Here is an 8,485-nt window from a genome sequence, read left to right as displayed (position 1 = left end):
TTGCAGCTGAGAGGCTGGCAAGTGAGGCGGGGAACGTTGGAGTCTGCAGCAAGCAAGCCTCGTGCTCGCTTCAGTGCCTGGCTGCCGGCCGCCATCTTGGCTGACAGTTAATTTGCATATACTCACTGATTAGCCAATGAAAAGGGTAGCGGTCGTACGCTAATTACCATGTTTCTCTTTTATTAGTGTAGATAATAAAAGCCTAATATGCAAATTGTCCCCTCGACCGGGAGTTCGACTAGGAGTTCAACCAGGGGGCGGGGCCGGCCGGCCAAGTGCCCGTAGCCCCTGTCCCCAGCCGCCCTGCCTGATAAACCCTGATTGGGGCAGGCCAGCTGGATCCGACCTGTGCACGAATTCATGCACCGGGCCTCTAGTTTTCTAATAATAAAAGTGATTGTAAAACAAAAAACAAAACAAAAAAGTGAAGCCAAAACTTTGTGGCCACTATGTTACACCCCCAGGATACAGGAGGTATACTGGACTGCCTAACCAACAGAGAACAAGATGCTATTATAAGGAAAGAGGAAACATATGTTTTAAAGCTTTCTAGAATAAATAATGCTAACTTTACAAATGAGAATATAAAAGAATGACAAGAGAAAATTTTTCCGTAGAGTATTGATGGCAAAACTAATATGGGTTTGATAATTGGGTTTGATATATGAGTTTGATAATTTTACCAGACTAGTGTCTTCATCATCCTGTTTTTGCTGTCCCTCTCTGAACCATGCTAGTGGGGCTCATATTTATGCCTCAGTTAACCAGAGCATAGAATAGTCAGTCTGGCTATTTTAATTAACTTTGATGGCTAAAGGGTAGGTCAGTTCACTCACTAAGCAATCCAATTGATAGATGAGAGTAAGTAGCAGACTGAATGTGCCATGCTAATTTCATAGCTGCCTGTTGATTTTTTTAGTAATTGACCTGATCTATCAGGCAGCTGACCTACTTGGTTGTTAAGATACTGGGAATACTGTGTACAGCGTTCTTGCTATTTCAATAATATAATATGGCCTTGAAATGCCTCTTCCTCAAAATAGAACCAGCCTGGAATGAAAGCAAATATGTATTAGGCCTATCTGATTTTTTAATGGATTCTATATCTGAAATAAATATAGTCTTTATCTTTTATCTCCAATATGAAAAATATGTAACCATAAATTAAATTGCCTCAAGTGATTGTCTTGTACACTAGAGTCCTTTGAATTGTCACATTGATAACTAACAAGCAATATTGGTTATTATTAATTAATTGTTTATAGGGTTTTTCCTGTTATTTTCACATAAGACATTCTACCTTTACCATGTTATTTTTCATTAAGACATTAACAAATCTCCATTATCATAATTCTATCTATTAAGGCTTCTGTGCAAATAAAATAAATTTATTAAAAACAATTAAAAAGAGTGGCTAATGATCCAATAAAACTACATGGTTTTATTTTTAAAATTTATCTTCATTGTTGAAAGTATTACAGATGTCCCCCTTCCCCCCTCCCCATGACCCCCTCCACCTTGCACATACCTCCCCTGCCAGGCCTTCACCACACTATTGTCTGTGTCCATGGATTATGCATATATACATATAAGTTAATCTCTTCCCACCTGCCCACCCATGCCCCCCTTCCCTTTGAGATTCATTAGTCTGTTTCTTGCTTCTGTCTGCCCAGCAGCAGATAAGTGGATTAAAAAGCTGTGTTACATTTACACAATGGAATACTATGCAGCTGAAAAAAAGAACTCTTACCATTTGCAACAGCATGTATGGACCTAGAGAGTATTATGCTAATCAAAATAAGCCCATCAGAGAAAGATAAGTATCACATGATCTCACTCATTTGTGGAATCCAATGAACAAAATTGTTACCGGGAAACCCCCAAGTGGGCTTGGGCTGCCTGTCACAATGTCCAATAATGAAGGCAGTGTTGAATCAAGGTGTTTATTGAGAAGGCCTTCAGGTGCTCTGTGTATCAGATTATAAGTCCCCTCTATCAAAATAAACTGATGAACAAAATAGATCCAGAGACATAGAAGCGTGGAACAGATTGACAAATTTCAGAGGCAAGGCAGGGATAAGGGAATGGAAAGGAAGTGATTAACTGGGGAACATATATGCATATGCATAGCCCATGGACACAGGCAATATAGTGGTGAAGGCCTGGGAGGGGTGGGTGTGGGGTGGAGGGGGTCAATAGGAAAACCAAACATACAAATAATGGGGACATCTGTAATACTTTCAACAACAAAGGTAAATTTTTTAAAAAAATACATGGTTTTAATGGAAAGCCCACTGCTCCACATTCAGGAAACCTAGATGATAATTCCACTACATCATAGACTCACTGAGCTCAGAGAAGCCAGAGTCAGAAGGAAATATATTCTACATGCTTTTTAGTTTAAACCCTCAAAGGAAAAATTCTGAGGCTCAGAGAAGTTAATTGTCATATCTCCTGATTCTTATACCTGTAAAACCTCCACGTGTACAAGTCTAAGAATTTATAAAGGAAAAAAATCATTAAAAATAGAAAGTACATGTTACAACTAATTAGATTATGGAAATATGTCTTGATTACTACAAGTGAATCTTCAAAGTACAGTATGATTAAGATTATATAGTTAGTGTTAGCCTTTAAATTTTGAAATATAAATGTAAACCCAATTTGTAAGTATATCTTGAGTGAGACCAATTATAGCAAGCCATTAAATTTTGACCCATATACTTTCATTACATATTCCGCATTACATTTTTTTTTGGTCCTAATATCACTTTTTAGTATTAATAGCTAAATAAGATTGAGTGAGTATAGTGAAAGTGGGTGGAGAGTATAATGTGTGAATTCATAGATTTAGATCTTGCTATCAATTATTTATTCATTGCTTCACCTAATTATTCCATACATATTGATTGACTGTCCATAAACTCTAGGATACGGAAATAAACAAGACATGGCTACCTCCAGGTCTGGAGGAAACTTACATGCCAGCCTAGGATTACAGTGCAGAACAGGTTGTTCTGTGAGCAAGGTAAGAACAAGGTCTGACAAGCACACAGGATGATGCCGATACAGGCTGCTTAGGAAAGGACAGGCTTCCAGGAGGACACAACACCTGGATTTAAAGGCTTAAAGGATTAATAAGAACAATAATAACACGTAATATTTTATTGATGTTCACAACACGCTACGCACTATTCTAAGCACTTTACATCTATTGATTTATTTAATCCTCACCACAACACTTTGAGGTAGGTCCTATTATTATAATCATTTTATACATGAAGCAGCCAAGATTCAAGGCCATAGAGTGATCAAGTGGCAGAACTTGAATTTGAACTCAAACAGATTTGGGATTGTGACAAAGAAATGGGAATGAGAGGGAGCAAAGACATAGAATAAGATAAGGTCACAGTCTTCAGCAACCTGCAAATCACAAAAGGTTTGTGTGACATATGAACAACTGTGAATTTCTCCCCAGGGCTATAATTATGCAAGGCTCTTAAGTGTATCAAAAGTATAACTCAAACACATACTCTCTCACTTCCAGCCCTTTGCTCATGATGCTACCAGACTACACCCCTGCTCTTTAATTTTTTTCCATTCTTTACAGCAGGGGTCCTCAAACTATGCCCCGCGGGCCACATGCAAATACAAATATTGTATTTGTTCCCGTTTTGTTTTTTTACTTCAAAATAAGATATGTGCAGTGTGCATAGGAATTTGTTCATAGTTTTTTTTAAACTATAGTCCGGCCTTCCAACGGTCTGAGGGACAGTGAACTGGCCCCCTGTTTAAAAAGTTTGAGGACCCCTGCTTTACAGTTTATCTACTCTGTGACATTTTTATTCCATAAATCCCATTCACTATTCAACTCTTCCAGCACATAGCCCTTATCACATAATCCAATAATTCTGTCTGTTATTGTGCACTAATTTTCACATGCATTAATCCAGTCACCCCTTTGTCCTATTCCGCTTCTGTATTCCCACAGCATCTAGTTCAGTTAGTGAGCATCTAGAAGTTACTCATAAAATAAAACTTACTTTTGAATAAAAACTGATAAATTGATAAACTTTAGGAACAGTGCAATCAGTTGCTATTACTGTTGCTCAAAACAGAAATTTCCCAATCTCTCTATCAGGTCATTCTGGGTGCTTGTTGCATAATGAAGAGATTTAAATCTCAACAATAGATAATTGTAACTTGCTTGGCAAATGCCCAAATTGCTTCCCAGATTAATGGGGGGAAGAACTATATAATAAGAATAAATCACAACACACATATTAGTTCTCAATGATTTTCTAATATCCTACTTCGTAACTATTATTATTTTTAAGATAATTATCATATATTCAGACTAGAAGGGCTCCTCAAGGTTTATGTTTTTCTCCTACACCTTCCAATTCACCACGGCTATATAAAATTGAAATTTTTAAATTAGCCCTGACACTTGAGAGACTATTTTTAAAGATCTTCCAAGTAGGAAATTCCATATCCTTCCATAGTAATTCATCCCACTCAGCCACTTCTCCCCTGTAGTTAATCTGAATCCCACACATTGTAGTAGGGGCTCATTTCCTCTTGTTTTGACCCCTGCTGTGTAAATGGAGAATAGTGGTTACTATCAATTATTACTAAATCATTATTTTTTAAAGTACTATTAATAACCCAGGCCTCTCTTATTTAGTTAAGTGATCATTGTTATTTTAACCTGTATATATAGATCTTATTTTCTCATTATTTTTATCTTTCAAAACTCTAAGTCCTCTACATTATTTAGTGCAGAATTTAAAGCTTAAAAACGAGTCCTAGGGACTCTGGCTGCTAGTCATAGGCCTAACAAGAAGATGACCTTAGGTTTTCTGATTTCTGCACTTCTATTCCTGCCTCTCATTATGGTGCCTCCACCTTTCCCTTACAAGGCTACTTTCATGTTTCATTGCTTGATTATCACCTGTAAAATATCCATCAGACAGACTGAGGAAGATTGTAGAGCAAGGATTCTCTCTTAGTAATTACTGCTCTGACACTCTTAATGGAAATTCTCAGTGAATCTCCTACCATTTGTCTACATCAGCGGTTCTCAACCTGTGGGTCGCAACCCCTTTGGGGGTCAAACGACCCTTTCACAGGGGTTGCCTAAGACCATCGGAAAACACATATATAATTACATATTGTTTTTGTGATTAATCACTATGCTTTAATTATGTTCAATTTGTAATAATGAAATTGGGGGTCACCACAACATGAGGAACTGTATTAAAGGGTCATGGCATTAGGAAGGTTGAGAACCACTGGTCTACATGAATAAGGAATTTACATTAATAATGCTGATTCTATCCTTTAATATCCACACTATTATTAGCAGTAAATTTAGTATGTTTTTTAAAATATGTTTCTATTGATTTTAGAGAGAGAGGAAGGGAGGAGAGAGAGACACACACATCGATGAGAGAGAAACATCAACATCAACTGGCTGCCTCCTGTACACCCCCTACTGGGGATCGAGCCCACAACCCCTGCATGTGCCCTGACCAGAAATCAATTAGCGACCTCTTGGTGCATGGGTAGACACTCAACCCCTGAGCCACACCAATGGGCATTAAGTATGTTTTTGTTTTTTCTAAACTACTGGACACTTTGTCTTGACCACCCACCCCTCTTCCATGTATTTTCTTAACTACACTCTATGTTTAGTTCTCTGTTCAGTCAGCCTCCATACAGTTGGAATCTGATTTCCTAGTAGAAAAATGAGTGTATATTATTACATTACTACATATAATATAAGTGTATATTATATTTCTTACAAAATGTAATTTTAAACGTGTTAAAGTCAAAATAGACTGCGAGTCTTCCATAACCACCTTTGAAGGTCATAATGAATGAGTTTAAAAAGTTTTTTTTCTCCATGAGTCCTCAGTAATCTGTCCAAGTTAAAACAAAAAACAACAACAAAAAACTTTAATTGGTCACCCTTTTTTTACCTGAAAAATTGTATTAGTCTATTGTCTGTTAGGGCTGTCTTAACAACATGCCACAGATCATATGGCTTAAACAGAAGTTTATTTTCTCATTGCTGTTTAAGCTAGAAGTCCAATATCAAGGTGTTGGCAGGCTTGGTTTCATATGAGGCCTTTCTCCCTAGCTTGCAGATAACCATTTTCTCCCTGTGTCTTCACATAGTTGCCTGTCGGTGTTTTAATGTCTTCTTAATAGAATACAAGTCATATTGGATTAGGTCCCACCCTAATGATCTCATTTAATCTTGATTACTGCTTTAAAGACTCTTCATTAAAATACAGTTAAATTGGAGGCATTTGGTGTCAAGACTTCAACATATGAATTGGGGGCAACACACTTCAGCCCATAACAAAATACATACTTATTCATTACTATCTTTTTCCCTCTGTTAAGTTATCATATTGACAATTTTCTAGAAATGTTTTTTGCATTGCTTTCCCCCCAAAAAAATTACTTCCCAAGCCCTAACTTGGATTTTTGTTGTTGTTATTATCCTTACAGGCCTCAGTAATTCTCTATTTTTCTTTTTTAAAATCTCTTCGATTTTTTATTTTTATTTTTTTAATGACAGCAAAGCAGCTCATCAGTTCAGTCAAACTGGGCAATTCACTGAGAAAAAATGGAGCTGATTGGTCTACTTTGTCAAGATCTCTTACACCAGTGAAAATATAGCCTTGACAATGTTCCAAATTATTTCTATTTCAAATGTAGTTTTGTGTTCAGGAACTTCTTTTTTGTTTCCACCTTTCATTATGTTTTATGGCATTTTTAAAAGCTATGCTTAGCTCTTTTGTACTGCGTTGCTCCTTAAGCCCTTTCAGTATAGAGATTTTTAAACTAATTCCCTAAGACTATTGAAACCAGATTTCTGAAACACATTAATTTTACTTAACTGGTAGAAAAGAATCTGTGAAGTAACTGTAATCGCCAAAGATATAAATAATTGAATTAAAAGACTAAGAGCCAAGATTCCCCAGTTACAGATCCACTGGAATTGCTGGTTAAAATGCTGAGAGGTTTTTTCAACATTGTCTGATCCTCTCCTTTTAACCAGTTCCCCTTTACTAATTTTTTTAATGCCCCTGTTCAGATTATTCAAGTCTTATCTTTAATATATATATATATTTCAGAGAGGAAGGGAGAGGGAGAGACAGACAGAAACATCAATGATGAGAGAGAATAATTGATTGGCTGCCTCCTAAACATCCCACACTGGGGTTTGAGCCTGCAACCTGGGCATGTGCTCTGACCAGGAATCAAACCATCACTTCCTGGTTCATAGCTCTATGCTCAACCACTGAGCCACTCCAGCCAGGCATAAGTTTTACCATACATAACCATGTTTTTAGCTTTATTTGGGGTATCTCTAGCTAAATATCTCCCCACATCAATAATGATCATTTCAAATCTGCTTCTCCTGGAATTTCTATTTTTCTTGATCCCCACTCTCCTGGTTACCCAGGCCGGAAAGTTTATGAACCGGGCTGTGGTTTTTCTCTTCCTTCATTAAACAATCTTTCATTTTGCCTTCATTTCTATTGTCATCACACTCCTTAAAGTCTTCATTACCTCTGACTTAAACCATTTGTTGTTTATATAACAATCATCTTAATTTGAAAATTCCTCTCCCACCACCATAATCACAAATTCATCCCAACTCCTATCTACTCTACACAGGTGTTTCCAGTAACAGGCTGCATAGAGAAAGTAATGCAGATAAAGGAAGACCACTTTCTTTGAGATGAAGGGAGATGTTAAAAAAAGGAAAAGTTGATTTCCTTAATTAAATACCTCCCAGTTCAAAGAGTATATACATAACGCCTTCCAAACCCTACTAAGTAAAGTTCATATTCTTAATAAGATACTCAGTGCCTTTCATATTCTGGCTCTAATTACCCCACAATTTTTCTTTGATGTTCTAATATAATGGACATTTCATTATTCCTCCAGCATCCCCCGTGCTTTCATCACATATATATGCCATCCACCCTCTTCCAAATGCTTACTCTCTAGTTTCTACTCATCATTCAAAGTTAAGTTCTTATATGAAGTTTTCACCAAGGGGATTCATATCCAAACCATCCTTTACTCTAGGGCAATGGTTCTCAACCTGTGGGTCGCGACCCCTTTGGTGGTCAAATGACCCTTTCACAGGGGTCGCCTAAGATCATCCTGCATATCAGATATTTACATTACAATTCATAACAGTAGCAACATTACAGTTATGAAGTAGTAACGAAAATAATTTTATGGTTGGTTCACAAGATGAGGAACTGTATTTAAAGGGCCAGAAGTTTGAGAACCACTGCTCTAGGGTCTCCGAACTAATATGCACACACTCTAGGGCAGGGGTGGGCAACCTTTTTGTGAGTGCCAAAACCAGCAAAATCTCTGACTCAAAATTCTTCTGCGTGCCAACCCTAATTTTTTGAGAACATGTTACGCCTACTTGATATCTCTTAAG

This window comes from Myotis brandtii, unplaced genomic scaffold (genome assembly GCF_000412655.1).
Source record: "Myotis brandtii unplaced genomic scaffold, ASM41265v1 scaffold34, whole genome shotgun sequence".
Classification (NCBI taxonomy): Eukaryota; Metazoa; Chordata; class Mammalia; order Chiroptera; family Vespertilionidae; genus Myotis; species Myotis brandtii.
This window is presented reverse-complemented; position numbering follows the sequence as displayed.